This window comes from Anopheles funestus, chromosome 2RL (genome assembly GCF_943734845.2).
Source record: "Anopheles funestus chromosome 2RL, idAnoFuneDA-416_04, whole genome shotgun sequence".
Lineage (NCBI taxonomy): Eukaryota > Metazoa > Arthropoda > Insecta > Diptera > Culicidae > Anopheles > Anopheles funestus.
In genome coordinates, this window is record NC_064598.1 from 87,235,236 (window position 1) to 87,257,318 (window position 22,083).

Genomic DNA, 22,083 nt, shown 5'->3' on the forward strand with positions numbered 1-22,083 from the left:
GCAGGGACCGGGTTCAAATCGCATCCGGACCGTCTCCCCGTAGCATGGACTGACTATCCTGCTACGTGGTAAAATAAGTCTTGATACGGTCAGGCCGTTCTAACCAAGCAAAAAAAAAATCATAAAAATCCCTTGATTGATCTTCCAAATATTGAATTGTTACTTTATTTGTTACTTTATTTTACTTTATTGTTACTTTATTGTTACTTTATTTTAAATATTGAATTATTTATTCGCCCGTTAATTATTTAATCAGTACTCTATTACACTTACATTACAAAGAGTTTCAAAGGTAAAACATGGAAAAATAACAGTGTTAAAAAACTATCTTCAACAACTCTCCTTATCAATACCTTTCCGCACTAATTATTTATGGTGTCAGCAAGTGTGAAACAAGCTGTAACTAACTAGAGAAGCAACGTTTTTTTCAACGTTTAATAATGTTGCATCAACTGCTTCTGTGTACTCCGTTGCATTCCTAGCCGCATCTGAAATGGAATAAACGTCTACCGATAGTGACGTGAGATGCTGAACTAATGTGACCGGACAGGAACATTTTCCCGCCGTAACGAACAACGGTTTATAATGGTGGATGTGTGTGTCCAAGTGATGATGCTCCGGTGGTCCCCTTCGGACCGGTTGGAGGTTAAAATCAATCATCACCACAAACTGTAGCAGGTTCACCCGGTCGATGTAGCCTCAAGCACGCAACAATGTAAGCGTACTGCTTACAGTTTAATTTAAATTTTAATGAGATTCTAAGCTCCACCATATCCTCTATCTAACGTCCCAGCTCATTATGGCTAAGAAGAAGCATGCCCATGTACAGGTGTTATTATCTCATATGTTCAGCGCCAAAAAAGGAGCACAAACTCGATGTTTTTTCTCTCTCTCTATTTTGGGTTCCGGTTGAGAATATTTATTAAAATTGAATTATGATCACGTTCTACGGGTTGCCATTCGACAGAGCAAACAAAATGCGCTCAATGAATTCGGGCGCTGTAAAACATACCGGCCACAACAGAACAGGTACGTGCGGTCTGTAATTACGCACCATTACGCGCATTCCGGGACCCGCACAGCGGTAGAGTGGAGCGTTTATGGTCAATGGATTAGTTTTGGGCTAAACACAATGGTGCGTTTGTCCATGTTTAGCAACAGATTCTATTCCCTTGCTTCTAGCTGGAAAACGGTACTTTGGAATCGAATTCAATTTTGAGTCCTTTTTTTCTACCAAGCTTGTTTTTTTCTCCCCCTTTTGCCCGAACCGAATGGCGAGCATTAGTCACGAGCGGTACATCCAAAGGGCGTAGAGTAATGTGTGTTTTGCGTTGATGGGGTTTGTTTTCGTGTAGTGTGCCTTTTTTTAACTATATATTTCACTTCTTCACTGCCCACCGTCTCATCGTTGGTGGGCACTTTGGTTTGAAACTTGGATCGTACAATGTAGGTGCTAAAATGGGTCATCACACATTTGGGAAAATGGTACTGTGCAGTCCTGGAGGGGATGCCACCAGCATCTCAGCGCATCTTCGCGTAACAAAAGGCGCAACGGTACAAAGACGCTTTTTACCGCCCGTAACTTACAGCAAGCGCAGGAAAACCACACAAAGCTACCAGAAATTAAATAAAACATAAAATAAAATACAGTCTCCAGCCCGGTATGACAGGCCGGGCGCACGGAAGTGCATAAAATTGGTAAGATTATACGGTCGCGCGCGGTGTACGATGGGAACGCCGAAACGGTTGCATCGGGACGGTGTTGTTTTTCGTTGGTGAATCTTAACGCACATCTGCCCTTGTTCGTGATGATTACGAAAGCATTATCCCACGTTGTGCCGGTGGTGGGAAACAAAAAGGTGCTTGCGTGGTCTAGATCCAGGCAATGGTCTACCCTGCAAAGCCTGGCCGGCAATCCGGGAAGCGAACGTGGCCTGCAGGAGCCCATCCATTCCGTGCTGCGTTCGGTAGTTTGCTCGGGATGAAATATGGCACCGCATTGTGGCCTAATGAGTGGCAACAACATTTCGTCAGATTTCCAACTTTTGCGGAGGCACTTGATCAAACTTCCCGTGGGTCTCCTTTCCACGGTGCGCTACACTGACCAACGTTATAAATTTCTCCCTTTAAAATGATTTCTCCGAACAAGCGTTCGAGGTTTTGTCACCACTCGTGTACGTGTGGTCATCCGTGCGGCTATCCGAAAATGGGGAACGGACAGTACGGACCAGCAAATACTAAAAATATAAATTATAATCTTACCACTTGCAAAACCACAGCTCACACACTCACATGATTGTGCTGTACAGCGAGAAACAAAAAAAAAATGGAAAAGAACATGTTTCAGTGTTTTTTTTATTCACTGTCTGAACACTGTCTTCTCGGTCGCTCTCTCGGACGCTTCTCCTTTTAATTGATCTCGATCGCGATAATCGGTTTTAAATTTTTAATAAAACGAAACCATCAACAAACCAGGTGATGAGAGGGAATGCGGAATGCGAGTGGATGCATGGAACATGAGTGGAAATCCAACCTGAAGGAGGAGGAGCATATATAAAACATAAAACGCATCGAAACAACCTTGAGGACGTTACACAAAAATAAGGTTCGAAGCGATGACTGAGCTTTGCTAGCTGAACGATGGGGGAACGACATTCTGCGGTAGAATTGACTGAGTTTCCTGGGGCAGTGCTATCGGTTTTCTTGTTAACTATGTAGCTGCATCTGTAATGGTGCGCATGTGTGTGTGTATGTTTGTCCAATTGGGACAACTGGTGGCTGAACGGTGGCAAAACAACGAGCAAAATCAGCGTGGGTTCGTCGCTTGCGGCCTCGCAAGTCTTTCGTTGTTGTTGCAATATATTTTTTTTTGTACTTCTGTTCATCGGTTTCGTGTGCTTGCGCTTCTCTCATTTCGGGCCAGAAACAAGGTCCTCCGGCCTGGGGTGGGAGGATGGTGATGCGCCTGAATAGGGTTGTTGGTCAGGGGAGACTTTTTTTTTGCGTCGATCCGGGGTAAAAGACCGGTAGCAGACTTTAATGAGCGTTATTACTCTTTATGATGCTTTTATCGGGTGGATTTGATCGCGAATCGAAAAACTTTCGCAAATACTTGTGGGAAATCGAACCGAAATGGATACCCTTTTTGCGTTCGCGATCGGACGATCGGCCGATCGGCCTGGCAGCGAACAACAGCGGGAGTACAGTGTTCCCGGGCTACCAGTGTTCCGCATCGTGTTGGTCAGCGTGTGTAAGCATGGCGTTGGCACAACACCCCCGGGGGTGAGGACACAAACGTTGCACATCCTTCCTTTTTAATCATGTTGCGGTTTTAACGTGCAGTGGTTTGTGTGAAATGTTGCTCTTTAGAAGTAAACTACCGAAAAAAACACACACAAGAAAAGGAAGAAATAAGATTCGTATAAAAATTAAACGCACACCTAAAGATACGGTGATGGATGACAATCACATGCTTTAGCGAATATGGGGAGGAAATTGAACTCACAGCTAAATGAAAAATTGACGCCCAAATGTAATAATAATTGAAACAAACCACTCCACCAGACAAACGGCATGCCCATTAATCTTACGGTTCAGATAAAAAAAGAATCAGACACACACACACACGAAAGAGACGAATCCAAACAGGATGCGATTGGAATCGGTCTCTCAACTTTCAGGTGGAATGCAAAGCGCGACACGCATCCATACGTGTCTTCCGTCCTGCTGAATGAACCGACCCGAACCACCGATGTTCGAGGTTGGTGTGCAATGAAAGAAAAAAACGGCGAAATATTGCATTTAAAACGAATTACATTCGCAAATTCGATGCCGACCGCACGCAAGATGGACGCACGCACCGTAAATGTTGGATGGGTATGCAAAAGTTTTGCTACCGCTTTTGCGACAGTAACCCATTATCTGGGCAGGAATGGAAAAGGAATGAAAAGAGGGAGAAGTGAGCGATTCGGGAAATGGGGTCCTAAAAGTGTTCCATAAATTATAGGACTCGTACATCATCAATTAGCTGCAGTCTATGTGGAACAAAAAAGGGTGATGCGGTGAGAGTTTCTGTTTGCGGAATCATGTAGTTTCGATGTTGCTCATTGCGAAGTTGAAGATTTTTTTTTCTCTGAATAGATCTTTGAGGTTCTAAAATTATTCTTCGCTCAGGAGCTCAAGAGTCAACTAGATCAGCAGTTAATTGAGAAACTTCCCTTATATCAACATTATGCTCCCACACAGCGTTTCTCAAACTTCGTAACGAAAGATTAATATAAATATTCTTTAATTTTACCTTTGTTATAGAACTTCAGCTAGCGTCTCCGCATCTTCCAAGCCCTCAATGCACTCAATACAGTTGCTAATGAGAAAAAATGCACTGCAAATTTTAACACGTAGCAGCTTCTTTTGGAACACTCATTTGGAGCACCCTTTCCAAAGCATTGGAAAGTGTGGATGATTGCAGTTGCAAGGGAATAAAAATGAAAAATAAAACTGCTTCATTGCACTGTAAACCCCTTGCCATTGCAGCGGCACACCGGGAAACGACCAACAAAAAGGCACGTGAAATGATGACAGAGTGGCAATCTGGAGCCATATTGCACGGGACGTGTGCATGCAGAACCGTCTGTCGTCCTGTACCAAAGGGAAGATGGTACACACGGGGTGGTACACTTTATTGTTGGCCGCCCGGTCCCGTTACTTGTGCACTCATTTGCCGAATTATGCGCCCACCGGCATGTCCGCAGAAATGTCTGGGGTGCGTCCCGTCCTTCTCGGTCGTTGCAAACTGCCTTCATTACCATTTTCGGGTCAGCGAGGATTAACCTCGCTTAAATCGTTCATTTAGGCTTCGGACGTAGGCTGCGCGTGCGCAAAACGACACGGGCGGTAATTGCGCACGGTGCGGGGGGGGTGATGGGTAGCGATAGGGTGTAGGAAAACATCACCCTTCAAGCAAAAGGGCTAACTTCGCTCGACGCAAGTCGGAACAATTTCAGCACACGTGACCCAGTTGAGCTGGGGAGTTGGACCCCCCTTCCCTCTCCCCCTCCACCCTTCCTTCCAACTGGTAGGACACGCAGGACGAAAGGATTAAAGTAGAAGTAGGAGAGAAAAGCTGAAACTGCAAAAAAGACACGAAATTGGGAGGACGTAAAAAAATGAGCATAAAACCCACAACTTTTTACTGACTTGCAACACAATAATAATAAAAAGATCTTTTTGGGTGTGCGACGAGAACCGCCAAAAACCATTACACGACAAGGCGCACGGGGAAAGAACAATCGTTCACCATTTGGGTGAAAACGACACACCAAAACGTCGCCCGGCAGCACCGAACAGGAAGAGACCATCACGGACGGACTGTGTCGGCGGAAGGAAGTTCGTAGGTATGGGCTGGAACTCCTTTTGTTACTCTCATGCAAAGAACGAAGCGGGATGAAACCACCGAAAGTCGCTGCGTCAACGCAAAAGGGCCCTCTTTCGCCAAAAAGGTAAATCCATAAAGACAGGGCACACCACCAAGGGAATGTATCTGCCGAAAACTGCACACAAGCTGCTCAAAACACATAATAATGAAAATAATTCATAAAAATTTACATTTTTACTACGGACGAGAGCGGAGTACGGTGTTTTGTTGGTAAAGAATTGCACAAATATCTTCTGATCGAGCTGGAGTGTGGATTGAAGTCGGGCGGTTCATGGCGCATGGGAGTTGGTTGGTGGTGTGTACAATTTTTACAAAAGAGTTGGGTGTTTTGAGGAGACTTATGGGGACTTATGGTGCATTTCAATGGAAGAGCGAAATGATGGGCATTATATTTTGGGTGCAGAAAAAGGCAACCGTTGAAGTTAAAGGAATTGTGAGGAAAAAGGAAACAGAATGAAATCATCAGTTCTGCAGACATATTCCTTCTTAAAAGAAAAAGAATTTTGTTTCAACAGTGAAAACTGTTAAACTCTCAAAAAGAAAATCTTCACCTAGTTCTGTTACCACCTTGTTGTCACTTTCTCTAGCATTGGTTCTTCGAACACGGATAACTTCAATGCCTGACTTCACACGAACTGCATAACAAAGTAGCATGAAAGTCGTGACCACCGAAAACGGCTTACAAAATGTGTAAGATTTTATTTATATTTACGATTATTGCCTATGAGAATAAGACAAAAATGATTTTAAGCAAAAATAAAATCTGTTAGGTTGTTGCGATGTTGCAAGTTTGATAAAAATTACATTAAACTTTGTTATTTCACATTACAAATTTCGCTTCGATTAAGAGAATTAAGTTTAAAAATAAAATAAAAAGTGCTATATTTAAAACCAAACACCATTCTCACTAACATAGGTGTACCTAAGCCCTTGTCCGCAACCCACGATCAATCGATCGTTATATTCCGCAACAATTTCCATCCCCCTCTGTTTTTTTTGCGCACTCCGAAGGGGAAACAATGTAAACATTAAAAGCGATGAAAAAATCATAAGGAAATAAATCACTTAACGCTCCGACTAATCGATTTCACTCCGGCAACTAGCTTTCTTTCTTGCCGTCGCTCGTTCAAGTCGATTTTCTGCCCTTCACTCCCGTACAACGGGCTAAAACTTCCGAAAGTGGTAGCGTGCATGTTGTTAGCCTTCCGATTGAGATTGGCCGCTCAAAAGAGGCGCATACCGCATCCAAAATGTTGTGGAAGTAACATCGAAGGTTCTGAAGCCGAAGCCGTTGGGGAATGTTCACAAAACCTTCGACACACGACATGCAACAAACAAAACACTCACCGATCGTACAGTTGGGCCTTATTGCTTTTTTCGGTAGGAAGTTGTTGAAGTTTATGTTGAAGATTTGCAAACTTCGATAAGACGGTGCGACCCTATACTGTATCCTGTATCCAAGTTTCGGGTGCGCAACACTTCAGCTTGAAGCGTATTTAAATCTTTTTGATGATTTCGTCTCCTACCTTACCGACTTGTTGCAGGGATTCCCCCTTAACGTAGGTTTATTGTTTCGAAAATGTTTTTTTTTGTTTATAAAAAGAATACATTTTTCCTACGAATTTAGCACATTTGTTTGTTTCGAAAAAAAACATGCTGAAAGGTGTTGCCCAACGCTCGTAACCTTTCAGTCCAGGAGAATAATCGACTCGAAGTACTTACTCAGACTGTAAATCATAGGGCGGTGAAGTATGGTTGAATTCCTCGCGCTTGCTGCCGATTGTAACCAATCATCCAATCGACCAGCGGGAACATACTTTCCCTACAATGCAAGCCTTCGTTGCGTGGATCATTCGCCTGCACCGGGAAACTGTTGAGAAAGAGAAGCGAATAAGAAAAAACTATATTTGATATGTTTTATAAGTCACCGTTTCACGTCTAGGCTGCGTCAACGCAACGCGTCCTCACTGTCTGTGCTAATAAATCTTGACTTGCAATAGACGTCCCGGCTAATACGAATGGCGCGTGTCAGCGTACCGTAGACGCAATAAAATGAAAAAAAAAACAAGGCTTAGCGAGGGAGAGAAAGCGAGCGAGACAGTGCTAGATTAGACGTCGGTCAGGATGTCTGAGATCACCTGGCTTGAGGCGAACTCGATTCCCTTTGCGAGACGGTTATGACAGACGACAGGCAAATTTCCTCCTAAAACTAACCGTACCGTAGCGTAGCAGCCAGTGTACGGTTTTTACACGTCTCGTTTCAGGGGAAATCGGTCCCTCTTGTCTAGGGCTTCTATTGGTAAGAAAGGGCTTAGTCTTGGGGAAGACCACAAGATGACTGTGGAGTCTGTGTGACAAAAAAAATGTTTAGGGCAAAGTTTTTACCGATTAAGTTGTTGGTATGAAATGTAAAGTTTTTCTTAGTGTTTTAAATAAAAGGAAATTCGAACAAAAGGACGATAGCGTCTATTTAATGAATAACTTAAAAAAGAAAGGTTTCTAGCACGTTTTGAACTTGTAACTGTATAAAGAAATTTACAAAAAAGTTCTGTCTACGATGGCAGACGCTCCGGTACGCTTCATTACTAACCGACATATCAAAAGACACACACGCGCGAACGACAACGAACCCCATTTTTGTAGAGTAACCGAGCACCGCCTCAAAACCCCAAGTATCTGTGTCAATCCCGGTGGACCGGTGCCATCCGGTGCAATGTCCACGCATGCGCACGCATATGCCCACCAAACCGAGCGGCAGCGTACATTTTCACCGCCGCACACTGACATGTGAACGCTATGAGAACCAGCGGGACGACGGCTAGGACCAGGACTTGACACTGCCCTTGATTGGATAGTGTTACCATCGTTGCCTGCGGAGGGCTTGTCCGAATGGGTTGTTTCTTCTTTTCAACATTCGACAGAGAGAAAATTACCACTTGTTTTGTGGCGGAAAGTTGCACACGACACGAGGGTGCGCGGTCGGGTCGGCCGGGGAAAGGTGGTTAATTAATCCGATATCCGTGCATGCGTGTACGGTGATCTGGTTTATCTGGTGAGGCCCGATAAACACAAAGTATTGAAAACACCGATGTCCAGCTGCGGTGATTGCGGTAAAGATGCGGTATAGTTTTGTGCGTTGTTCCAGGGCCGGGGTTAGGAGTATCCCTTCGAGGGAAATGTTGCCCTGTTTTGATCTAATTTCCGCTACTTACGGGTTGGAAAATGTTGCCCTCGGTAATGGTGTTGATGCCATGATGTGCACGTGCAAGCGTACGTTTCCCACGATAAGAAAGCAACGATGCTGGCTGGAGTTCCGAAAACCTTTGCCAGCCCGTCCAGAGTGAGCGGCCGCACACGAAAATGAAGCCTTCAAAACGCGCACGATTTAGAGTTAACAAATCTATTATCATAGAAGCACGCCATCGAGTCTCGTGTCTCAACCGAAAAGGTGGAAAATCGTGAGGCACTGTCACTGAGCATACTCGCCTCCCTGCTGCACGAAATGTGGAGGGAAACAGCTATTAAGCTGTTTTGGTGCAGTTAGATAACTAGTCTTAGAGAATCTCCCAAAAGATCAAGTCGATTACTTCCGACCACCCTGCGCTTGGTGTCCAAATGTTTAATGATAATACGCTCATTTATCACCTCGTGTCGACTTTTATTGGTGAATTCATTACTCAGCCGCATCTTGGCCGCCCCGATAACGAGAGGTCGGGTCCGAGTGCACTCGGACATGTATCAAATCTTCGTACCAAGATGAGATGGAAAGATGTGAGAAGGTATGTCGCGAAAATATTTGGGTCGGACTCGGTTACATTAATTTCGATGTGCAAACATACTACGCTCCGAGGCTACGAGGAAGAGTTCGGCTGTGTGTTTATTGATGACTCCCCACGCCAGGGTTAACGCAACGGTAACCCCTTCAAGAACCAACAAAAAAAACTCCTTCGAGGATTTGTTGCACACAGCAGAAGGATCGGAAGGCTTTCTCAAAGGCTGTGTATCCGCGTACGGGAATTAATGAGAAGTTTTCAGGAATTGATTTATCTTTCAACGCCGCTGAACGGCAGGTCAGGACCCTGTTGGTTGAAGGCTGTTGTACTGTGCTTGTTTTTTTTTTGCATGTGAGAGCCCCAAAATGATGGAATGCCTCAGGTTTGGGATGGTCGGGCAAACCCTTCCGTTAATTTCGAGGAATCACTCATTTTTCGGCTATCGGGGTTGTTGCAGTTCCGTTTGCTGCCTTAGAGAGAGCAAGAGCGGTGGAACTAAGTTTCGTTTCGCTTTAGCACGGAGAATGAGGTCAGCGAATAGTTTCACAGTGCAGCAATGTTGGGAGTGATCTCCATTAGATACCTGGGTTCGTCTCTTAGAGTCTTTTATCTGGAGGATATATTCACCAGGATCCTAAAAATTTGTCCATTTCATTTTTTTTTGCAAACAGCTTTTTTTTTGAGCGCATAGGGATGCTTAAGGAACAGCAAAACGGTACACCATTTCTTCTTTTCTCTTTCAGGTGTTTTTAAGGGAGATAAACGTAAACGCTACACACGGATATGGCAAAACAACGCTGAAAAAAAACCTTTTAAATGCTCCCGTCAGGGTAACAGCATACACAAATTTGTAATTTATGTTCCACCGCTACGCCGGGGTCAGTGTGGCGCTTTTGGGTGGGATGGTGTGTGTCCCTACCCCTCTCCATTCTTTCCTCTTTCTTGAGATAAGTATCGGTTCTGCGTATTTTTGCCAAACTATGCCGAACCTAAAATCCTCCTTCGGTGGATTTGATCATAAAAGGGTCCTGCCACTTGATGGCATGTCGCTGTCGATGTTAAAATTTATAACCCCAAAAACCTTTACGCTTCAAAGGGATTGCACGATGATCTTGTTATTAAAGTTTTCGCTGAACCGCGTTCACCAAAAACAGCACAAAGCATTAAAAAATTAAGTTCGAATGGTGAAAGTTTCTGTAGGTGTAAAAAAACCGTATGCCTTCCGGAAAAAAGGGTATTCCACTACTAAGTACGGTACAATATATTCTTCACATACTCAAAAAAAAGTTCTTCTGATCATTAAAATCATGCCCGACGTGATGGTGTTCTCTCCGTTTTGTCGCTATCGTTCCACACGCTTAGCTGCAATCGTGTTTGACATTTGACAAATAAAAAAAAGCACCATTTGTCGGTTAATTTTGCCACGGGAAACACAGAGCTGCGATAAAACGGCGGGAAAACTAAACGGCAGATAAAAAGGTAAACGCTACAGTTCTTCGATCGAGACGGTGTGGCGGCGTACCGGGGAGTTTACTGCTCTTTAGACTTTCAAATCCGTTCAATCTGTTAGTGCCGCCCCGGTACACGCCGGGTGCAGATGATGGCCAAGTTTGGGCAGGTCGGTCGGCCGGCCACAGAAAGGAATCGATTTCAATCGCGGGAGCGAACGCGCGCGCTTGCGCTCGCTTTTGAGCGAAATCCGCCTTATCAGTGTTTGGCCATCTTTCCAGCTCGTTTGCAAGCCGCGACACTATCGGCCAGCATATCGGGGCGTTGGGGAAGGTGAAAACAAGTGTCTATGTCGCGCGACCTGAACGACGTAAGGGAACGCAGAAAGAACCGATGCTTTCAAACACTATCGATGGTGATGGTGATCAGGAAAGGCCAGTGGTTCTTAAACTGATGAATTAATGGGAATAAAATGTTACCTTTTTGTTTTGTATTAAGTACCAAAAAAGATAATGATAAAGATCAAATGTAAAGTGCTCATATCTCTTTAATTGCTTGTAAACTCATCATTTTCAAATGAACAAAACATTCGTTGCCGACCACTGGCTGCTACTGTTTTCCCAGCTGATTGCACTATCCCGAACTAGGACTCCTTTTTGTTGCAAAAGTTCCCGCAGTTAATCAGCGGTACCGAAATGTCCTATTAAGGAAGTGCGCAGATCTTACCTCCCGATAGGACCCGAGAGGGCCACACTCTGGGCGAATGTCTTCACCGACGCTACGGAAGCAACACGGTAGAGCATCGAGACGAAGGATCTGATTTTTGATATTCAATCAAAACTCCAATTATAAATTCGAACCTTCGAATTCAACGCCAATCCATCGGCACGGCACGACGGCACGACGGCAATCCTACTGACGTAAGGAGTTTTATCAATCAAAACCCGCCCCATACCCAACCGTGCACCGTACAAAAATCGCGAAACGCATGTAACATATAACCGCGAAAGATCAAACGCCCCGTGAGAATTCGCTTCATTTTCTTCGACCTCTGTTTCCCTTCGGGGTGGTAGATGGGTGGTACTGGGCAGTAGAAGGGACAAATAAATCCCTGTTTACCGCCATCCTTCTTCATGTTGCGATGTTTAGACAGTCATTAGAGGGATCCGATGGGACTCCCCCTAAGTGCCCGAGCCGGTTCCACCAAAAGGGACACCGAAATGGAAGCCCTTTGGGCAAACATTTGTCACCTTTCAACCAACACCACCGGTCACCGAAAAGGGGTGGGTGGGTTTTCTTCTTGATCGATCGGTGTGTGTGTATGGTTGAGGATCAGGTTGAAAGTGTCTTTTCGGTCGGTCTCGCGACAGCTAATCCGATCGTAGCCGAAAAGGAACGTGAAACCACCGGTGGACTTGCGGGGCAGAAAAAGGGTTGAATATGTTGAAAAGAATAGTAATTTGATTTTGAGCACATTTATCTCCTTTCCTCAGTACGGATGGGCCGGAGGGAGTCGTGTGTTTTTCACCGATTCAGTGAGCTTTCTCACCCGGTCAGCACCACCGAAAGGGGTTCAGGGGTGCAAAATGATCACAGCATCGCGATTAGGAAGAGAGTGAGAGAAGTTTAAATGTCAGTTCGTTTTATTCCGCCGGGTGGACATTTGCAGATGTGAGGTGCTGTACGGTTGGCTCATATTTGGTACAGTTCTGTGTAGTGTGTTTATGTGCAAGGGGACGGTTCGCTTTGCTTCGCTTGCCTGGGTGACGGAATGGGCCACCCTTCGCGCGAAACCGATAGCCTCGCGCGACACGGTCACGGAAATCGGGTGTTGACATTACATAAACGGTGCTCCCAAAAAGGGAATTACTTAATGCCACTGGGCGGGTTAAGGCGTACTGTAGGAAATGCGGCGGCAATGATAGTGAATAAAGGAAAGGTAAAATAATAGAAGGATAAACTATAGAGCAATTAGATATAATATTTTTTGTTTAATATTAAATTGTACTTGTTTTGAGAAATAAAAATTCTTAGAAGTATAAAACCAATTATTTATTATTTATATTACAACAAACTTTCAAAACAAAAAAACTCCTATTCCTAAGGACTTCTTGGTATACAACATCACCAATAAAGATATGCTACATACAATGTTCCCTTCACACTGATCGTTAAGATACTATGGAATGTCAACCCACCTCAGCACTTCCTGGGAATGGCATGAAAACCTAACAGTCCGTGGGCTTTAATGTTCAGTACACAGTACACAAGCGATGCGGAATGCGAGACGTGCCACTTCATTAAATTAGATTTAATTGAATGGGCTTTATTTCGGTGTTTAATCAGGTGCTTCACGACCCTGATTACTGCCGCTGGCAGGATGGTTTCTGCCGTTTACGACCCAACCGAACCGTGAACATCGTGTGGAAGCGAAATTATTTAACTTCCATTTAATGATTCGACGCCTGTCAACGTGTGTAAAGCGTGGATTCGCAGGTCTTTCCTAGTGGTCGCGTTTCGTTTGCACCTTTTTGTTCTTGCCTTCTCCTTGTTACTCACCCGTTTTCTTTGTTGACAGTGAGATCAGGCCGTGTGTGCTAGAAGCCGGTTCTGATACGGTCAAATTAAATTGCGGCATCACTTCGGGCACAATCTTGCGTTGGCACGCTATCGCGAATCTTTCTGTCATGTGTGCCCGGGTAAGCATTGGCACCTGAGTTGCGATTTAAATTAAATATTATCATTATGTCACTAGGTGCTTCGCACTTAGCACCGGCAGAACCCCATGGGAAGCGAAAATCTGTTGCGAAAATGGGCAAACGAGCAATTGACAAGGTTGTAAAAATTTCTCCAAAGATGGCACCATTAACCAAGTGCCGCGTGCAGAATTCACAGGGGAAAAAAAGGGAACAGCAGGTCCTACATCCCTACACCGAGAGGGTACGACACATCGCACATCCCATACATTGTAGCGTGTGACCACAATTTAAGTACCCGCGTGGCACTTGCCCCCGTCTGATTGGATCGCAAAACCTTGGGACATGGTGTTCTAGCCCAAAGTCCGTGGTCAGATCATAAAAACCCGATCCCGTATCCAAACGATTGTAAAGCAGTACGCTCTTAATGCCGATATGCGATCGCTGCCAAACCGAAAGGTGCGGACGATTAAAGGAGAATGGAATGAAACTAATATATCCGGACGGACGAGACTAGTTCGTGGTTTGGGACTTTTCGCTTCTTGCCGCATCTTTTCACCGGAGCGTGAGCGATATAAAATCCGTTAACGCGTTTCGCGTAAGCACGTTTTCTTGAGCATGAGAATTGGGATCTTATTTTCACATGCCGTTCGTGTGCGGCCCTTACTTTTATTAGTGCGATGTTGATGATCGTTAGAAAGTGTCTATGCGGGAGTGCTGCTTGCTTGTTGGTAGGATTTGTGTGAAGAAACGCTTCCGTGACACGCTCAGGACGGGTGGAATGATTTATGAAACGGTGCCTAATGAGCCTGCCTATGCTACGCACTATATGCTGTGTTTAGAACTGGGTCACGGGCAGCTAAGAACTAGGTCACGAGCTTGTTTGTGCTGCTACCGGGTGTGTTTATGATATGATACAGTGATTTGTATTTGCATATTTCCATTTTCATCTATTTTGTAAAAAAAATATTCGAGTCTCACCAGGATCTTTACGGAGGTTTCAAGTAGTAAACTGATTAAATACGACTGGAGTACACATCCAACAAATATCTGAAGACTTTCTCCACGTAAAACGTGTACTGCGTCTTGTATGAATCAGCGCTATTTCTCAACATGTCTCTATTATTTGAGCCAAACTCAAGCAGTTCTACCGCTGCCAAGATGTAGATAGACTACCCCACAACAATCACCGATCGCTCGTCACCTTACTTTAACAAGTCCATTTCAACCCGGTCATAATTGACCGATAATGCAGTTTTGCCCAGTCTATCCCAAAATATGCTCACGGTAAGCGATCGGGATCGGGGCACGATTTTCATAACGTTTTGAAATGTTTATCATTAGGCAGTATCATTATTGGTGCAGGCATGGAATGACGTGACACGAGCAAAGGGACCGACCAAGCGGTTGTGGGGAATCGGTTTTTGGGAAATGAAAACGTTACCAACCACATCAAGGTGAAGCTCACGAGATGCGTGAGATGTCGGTGGGGGTCTACCGTTAGTTGAGCTGAAAGTCTGCCAGCTTTTACCGGATAATGAAGATGAGAATAGAAGATGCGCCATTTTGGTGTGTCTCAGTGTTCACAATAGGGGGAAAAAACAACTACAACCCAAGCGGGATACTAAGGGTAGTATACAATTCGAGAATAAAATTAGAAACGAACAGGAAGGCATCCGAAAAGCTGACAGCTCATCTCGACTCGGTCAGATGATTTCAAGTTCAAGTTAAAGGGTCTCCCACAGCGGGAGGTCATCGTGAATACACCGAAGGCGACGAACCCGAAGAAACAAATCTTCGAATCTTGCCTCCTCGAAACAAAAGTGCCTATGCAAAGTGCACGATCCAGCCGCGACCATATTTGTCCGCAAGGGATGGATTTCCCCACGGACCGTTTTTCGTGGAGCCGCGCAAAACATAAAAACGGGCTCGAAACGGTAGAAATATCATCTTCAGTGCTGTTTTGAACTTGATTATTTCTGCTCCCATCTTCGGATTGTATTGAAGCGACCAGCAGCAACAATCGGCAAGGCACATTTCTTGCCGGTCATCTTACGAGCTGCCAAAAAAAGAAAACACACTACTGCTGCAGGGATGGGTTTCTGTATCCCGATGCCTATGAAACTGATATCACTGACCACCAGACGACGAACCTTCTAATCGTGGATCACCGAGGGATACGATACAGTCGAAAGAACAGTTGATATCAAGGTGTATTAAGAAGTGGGGAACGATCGTCGTGAGTACAGGTTCATTTTTCCCATCCCATTATACCTTTCGGAAGTGGTGATTCGCAGCGCACACAAAAAGCGTGTACCGATGAGCGCGAGTTTTGATGTTGGATTTATTCGAATTTGAAATTTATCGCCCGTCCCGACGATCGTTTGTGCCCGAGGACAATCATGCAGAACCGTTTTAAGGCAAGCGCAAGATGAGTTTTCACATGCGATCGGACGGTTTCTTGGATGTGTTTGTTCGAAGGATTATTGTGGGGTAATTCGCTCTCGGCAGAAGGAATTGATCAGTTTGATGTGGTTTGCTAGTAATTGATTTTGTACCTCAAATCGATGTTTGATTAGACGAACTACTTGCTGCAGTTAGGTTTACTTTCATTTTAGAAGGAAAAATTGCTGCTTCTCTTCTAATGAGACTGTTCAGCCCGTTTAATCATCGTGAAATTTGGTTTCTCTCTAACTATTTTAATCACAAAGCACAACCAAGTCATTCAAATCACGTTGAATTCTTTAGTGACCTATTTAATCGTTGGGCACGTTGGGCCATAAAACAATTGGCCGCATCATCGTCCGCATCAGTGCCAAATCGGGGCAGTATTTGTGTGCTTTTGGTTTCGCTCTGGTCGGCATACGGACACGCAGGTCCTCGCTGATTGTCTATGCCCTCACCGATGCCGACCGATGGCAGGTATTTCACCTGCAGAAATTATAACAATGCCCAGAGCATCGTTTCATTTCGTGCGGTGTCTTTTATGCCGACCGTGGCATCCAAACTCTTCCGCGAATCGGACGAACCTTCCGTATGTTTGTGACGTAGCGTCTCGTAACCTGTCACGGAGTGATCTTCTGCACAGGTCCTCCCGTGGGTCGGTATCCCTGCGGGTAGCCCGGTTGCACGATGTGGTCGGTGCGCGTCCTAAGATAAAGGTCCCAACAAAACGAGGTCGATACCCGTACCCAAGGGTGTGTTTTTTCCTCCCTGATATGACGATCGCCTCGCTTCTTTCGATGGGAAGTAAAGATTTGTATCTAGTTGCCAAAAATTATGAAGAGGCTTTTTTATGATTTTTTTTTATCATCATCCTTCCGACGACGATATTATTCTACATTTCGGTCAGTTCGTGCCAGCCCGGTTTAGTCGTTGCAGCACAATGTTTCCCTTTTGCTGGATGGATCAAACAGCGTCAGGAGGGAACTCATAAATCGCGTGATAGTGTAGCACCCGGATCAACAACAATATAAAAAAATTGTTTCAGTTCAACCTGATTCGCTGATTTGACGGAAGGTTTCACCGATCTGGACGGGTGATTTGGTGACCTTAGGCTCGCGCAAAAATGGCTGTGATTGTGGATGGTAAACTTATCGCCGAGGCGGACAGGTAAAACGATCGCCGAGATAGATGCTGAAGGTAGGTTTTGTTTTGCTGTGCAGCAAATCAAGCGATTTTTTCGATCGCTCGATGCTCGGAAAGATTAGCCCGTGGTGTGTTTATGGTGGCGTGATTTTCGGCAATACGCAGAGAGGGAGAGAGATCAAGAGATTGATCCGCATGGGCATCAACGAGCCGAACAGAACTGCTTTGTCATAGATCTGCGAAGTGAAACTGTCCCTTTTTTTCGGCGTGACATTGGTTAGCGATCGGTATCTAATGATGGCAGATAGGTGAAGCTTTCTTTTTGATTGGAATGATAGGTGCGTGATCCTTTCTCCTGGGATATAAAACAAAGCGCTAAAATATGATTTATGTGTCACATTGTTTAAGAGCAAGCGAGTTGTTGGGGGCTTTTTGTATGGTTTATGAAACGGGGGAAGAAATACTTAAAGTGAGAATTATTCATAAATTAATGTCTCTATTTGTCATAAAAGTTTAGCGATGTTTTGAATTATATATTCTCGACAACTTTTTTTTACAAAAAACCATGCTTCGTAACAAAAAATCTCCTGATTTTTTGTCATTTAACCGAGTGCATTGCAAAAACCCATACTTGCCTCATTAAAGACATCGTTTTGCCGGGAAAATTCATAGTGTATCGATAGGTGCAAAACAGGCGGAAAAAACAGATAGCAGTAAGAAAAGAAGGTTTCTTTCTTATTATGGTACCACCGTACGAACATATGGCAGCAGCGACCAGTAACGTGAAGGAAACGTGTGAAACGCTCCAGGTTACTCAATTACCATTATCAGCTTGACAAACGATCCTATTCAAAAGATTGGTACTAATGGAGGTTCTCTTTTCTTGGCTGCACGCTGTATGCAAAGCAAGCGCGCATAGATATCGACCCCTCGATGGGTGCATACACTTTCTCGCCACCCTTTGCTGTGACCATTTATCCTCAGGGCAAACCGATGCGTCCTCACCATGGAAGTTGTTTCCCGTCCGCGTCCCGTCTTCTCGGTAAGGTGTAAATTTGCAAACCCAGCAATCATTAAATTAGACGTCGCCTGTACGGTCCCTTGGTACTGTTCCCGGGTCCCTTTTCGGTGGGTTTCGATGTCACAGGAGAAAAAAAACCTCCCTGGAGAAGCACGCGGTTTCTAATCATTCATGCCATACCCTCCGGAGATGGTTGGCAAGAATGTCGAGCTTTGACCGCTCAAGTGGAGCATTTGCCTGTCGAACAAGTGCGTGTGTGGTGTGAACGGGAAAAAGATCCACACGACTGTTGACGCTTTTGTAAAGCTTCGTCGAAGCTTCACTCGACATGGTCGCGCGCTGTACTGCACTGATAATCAATACGCCTAAGTAGCTGTCATTCCGGAATGGTATTCTCCCCCGCCTGGGTTGGGTGAAGGTGCATTTTCCCTCCACAACCCACTTGACATGCACACACACACACGCACACGTCGGGAAGGCACGGGGAATCGCTCTTCAGCCGTTGCCGGTAATGGCAATAATCACCTATAACTCACCTCATCGAATTCAATTTGCACGGCTCACACGTCAACCGGAGAGCAGAAGAACGATCGGTTCTTCAGGTGAAAAGCAAGATAAATATTAGACTACAATCTGCAAACAGGCACACGGTACACACTCACGCATCCAACCGGGGGAGGGGGTGCGTCTTCTTCCGTCCGATGGGTAAGCGGAAAATGAGAGCCTTCCAACAAGTCACGCCTGGCCCGGTTTGTTTGGTTGCGGCTGAAGAAGAGCGCAGCGGGGTGGGAATATTAATAGCCCTGGTAAACTGTATTATTATTTCGTTAAGAATGCCTCATCATCGTTGAGGGCAGTGAAAAAAAAATGCAGGGACTTGCACCAGACCTGCCGACCAGCGTTGCACGCTTTGCTGCAGCTGCTGTCAAACAGCATCAACATGATTGAGTCGCCCTGTCTGGTGGATGGCAGAATCTGCCGTGGTGTGTTCTCTGTCCGACGGTTGTCGATTGTCGTTCGATCTCGTTACGCGGGAAGGTACCTGCTCTACCTATTACCCACCGGTACGATCCGATTGGACTGCAAATGTGTACTTATTAGTCGGATGCGTTCCGGAGGCCCTTTCGCCAGTATAAGCCCCCCGGACTGGGCGGAAGATAATATTGTTTCAACTGCGCAGTAGTGCAACGTCATCAAGTGCATCTTCAAACTTGAAACGTTGTGGGGTAGCATATTGGGTCGGTGAACTGTGAAGATGATCCACTGTAAGCGGATCTGTCCTGGAACCGTGCCGTGACGGGATCAATGAAAAAAAACGTTGAACAAAGTAAAGCTACCGAAGAAAACTTAAGCAGGAGTGAAAATCACTTTAAATTATTATCGTATCGAAGCCCGTGGTAAGGGACACCTTATCCAAAAACAAAAACCATTTCAAAGGATGTTCACGCGCTCATCAACCACAAACATACTAACCGTACCTGTGAGTACATTGTGTGAAAATTCTGCCCTTCTGTTCTGTTGGATGTGTAGCTTATTTTTTTGATGACGGCTATTAAAAAGCTATCGCAAAGTCTCGATCGATCGCTTCCCTGGAAGCTCTTAAGCTAGCACCCACCGGGTAATGAATCGTTCCCCCTGTTCGCTCATCCGTGGTCGTTTATCGGGAGTCAGGTTTTGATGGTAAACATGAACGAAGCGGTGAAGAAGCGGCAACAACAACAACAACTACAAAAAAAACGAAGCTGTAACCCCTTTTGCGCACAAGCAAACGACAGATCGCGAAGTTTTTATTGAGCAATTACTGACTAGAGCATCGACTTCGTAACTGATGCTCATCAGGCAATAGTGCTGGAGCGGGAAAAAAAACGATGCTCAAGGTAAGGAAAGAAAATGGACACCCGCTCGGTGCTGTGTAGCCACCCGCTGGGAGCACTTGCGGTTGCGTTCGTCCTGTGTGTTCGATGGGTGGCGTAGTTTTACAATTGCGCGTTGGAAAAGCGGTTACTTTCGCGCAAGTTGATGATGCTTTCGGGGTACGAGGGAAGAAACGAGGGACTTTTTTTTATTCAGATAGAACGGCCTGGCCGTGTTGATAGAAGCGAGCGACTTGAACGCAACAAAAGTGTAGAACTTGAGCGATATTAGATAAGAGTAATTATGTTAAAAAATAATTTTAACCAAAACTCAAAAATCGGCCATAAAGTTTTTTTTTTTTAAATTAAAATGGTGCTGACAATTTTTTATGTGGTTCAATTTAAAAAATATTAATATATTTTCAAACCACTCAATTATTGAAAACTTGTTCCCACCAAGATATGCTGTCTGTGTCGATACCATTTGCAAGAAAATTTCCCATGCCCGGTCTACCTGTTGCCAATCGTTTCGATCGCAGCGAAAAACGCAAAGCGTAATTTAATACGTACTTGTTGTGAAGGATCATTTCATTAGAAAATGAACCACACTCAATGAGCAGAAGATGTGAGGAAACGTTACCCGCCGGTACACATTCGTTTCGCAGGAGGAAGCGAATCCCGTTCCCGCGTACACTGGGCGTCACGATCGCTCGTCCGGGGTGCTTTTCTGGGTGCAAACGCTGTCCCGTACACCCGGGACGCAGCAGATCGATGCGATAAGTCGATCGATTTTTATTGATATTTAATCTAAACGATTATCTGTACCTATAATTTAATCAACCGCTACCGCCGATTCGTCCGGAGCGTTTGCTCCATTTTCCCTGTTACCATTCGAAGGGAAAACATCTGTAATCACCCGTTGATTGAGTTCGGCACTGATCAAAAGCTAGATCGGACAGGGTATGATGGTTGTTTGCGCGTTTGACATAACGATGACAAACGATGCGCTGAGTGGATAGTTGAGAGTGGGTAAGTAAGAAACTTGGTAGAGTTGATAATTTAACGCACACGAAGGTTAATGTACATGTACATGGCAGTGTAAGCTACCACCGGAACTCGAAGGTGAAGATCATTCAGACAGAAGTTACTCAAAACAAGTGACAACCCGCGTGTAGCTCGCACTTGACCCAAGTGTTAGCATACTGCTCCATTTTTATGCTACTTGTGGCCGTGGTCGAGGTCAGAAGGTGGCCGCCCGGAAAAAAATCACCCCTGCCCAAACACCTCCAGCGTCGGCCTGTGTGTGTTTTGAGGTTTATGTTTCAAACTGCCCTTCCGATCGGTGGCGGTTGTCGTCAACTGGAATGCTCATTTGCGACTGTGTCTACCGTGGTGTGTCGCGGTCAAAGTCGTGCACGAGTCGTTCCGTCTGCGAGTGCGTTCGGGATTGAATGTAGTCACGTCGATGAACACCTGCTGCATGTCATTAAGTTGCGCATAACATCGGAACTAATTTTAATTTATGGGCACCTTTGGTTGCTTACCAGGTTGAACTCGTGTGATGGAAGGAACACTGCTTGGACCCAGGAACATAGCCGTGTGTATGCATTGAGTGTTTGCGAGTTAATCTTTGATTATAGTGGGGTTTATGGGGGGCCTTTTTTCTTGTACCTGACAATGATTTAAAAGTGATATTCGTTGGATTATGACTAAAATCCAGAGGAAATGTAATTTTAAGATTTCTTTAATTTTGTTTGTTTGTTAATAAAAAATTACAATGAAAAATAAAAAAAATTTGGTAACAAAATTATTCAGATATATCAACCAAAAGGGATCAACTAAGCTAGAAAAGCAAGATAAAATATAAATAAAGAAAAGCCGCGCGATTAAAACAACGTCCCAAACAGCTCCCTACCCGCTAGCATTACCACAATGTGTCGATCTTTGCAATTGTTCCGATCGTCTCTATTGATCGCAGACGAAAAGGAAGCGAATAAAATAGACATCTTGCAGCTAGTTAGCACCTTGTAGCCAACGGTCTGTCCGCTTGATGGGAAGCAAACACACACACACACAAAAAACAGAACGGAAAAATAGTACCGTCCTGTCCATTTTATGCAGTTGTGTCGCAAATGTGACATTTATTTATGTATTACCTCGCGGCCCCAATACGCCCCCGGAACATCAGCAAACGAAACGGGCAAGAAGAGGGGGAAAAAAACACTGCTCTGCTTCGTTGTTTGTGCATTTCGTTTTATTTTCCTTGTTT

General features: G+C 44.8%; 1 long non-coding RNA gene across 1 annotated transcript in view; it reads right to left on the reverse strand.

The window, feature by feature from the left end:
• Window positions 1-6,968: 6,968 nt before the first annotated feature.
• Window positions 6,969-22,083, reverse strand: part of LOC125775203 (uncharacterized) — a 126,347-nt gene continuing 111,232 nt past the window's right edge. Inside the window, exon 3 of the long non-coding RNA XR_007421152.1 lies at window positions 6,969-7,304. This is a non-coding gene — a long non-coding RNA (uncharacterized LOC125775203). The remainder of the gene's footprint in view (window positions 7,305-22,083) is intronic.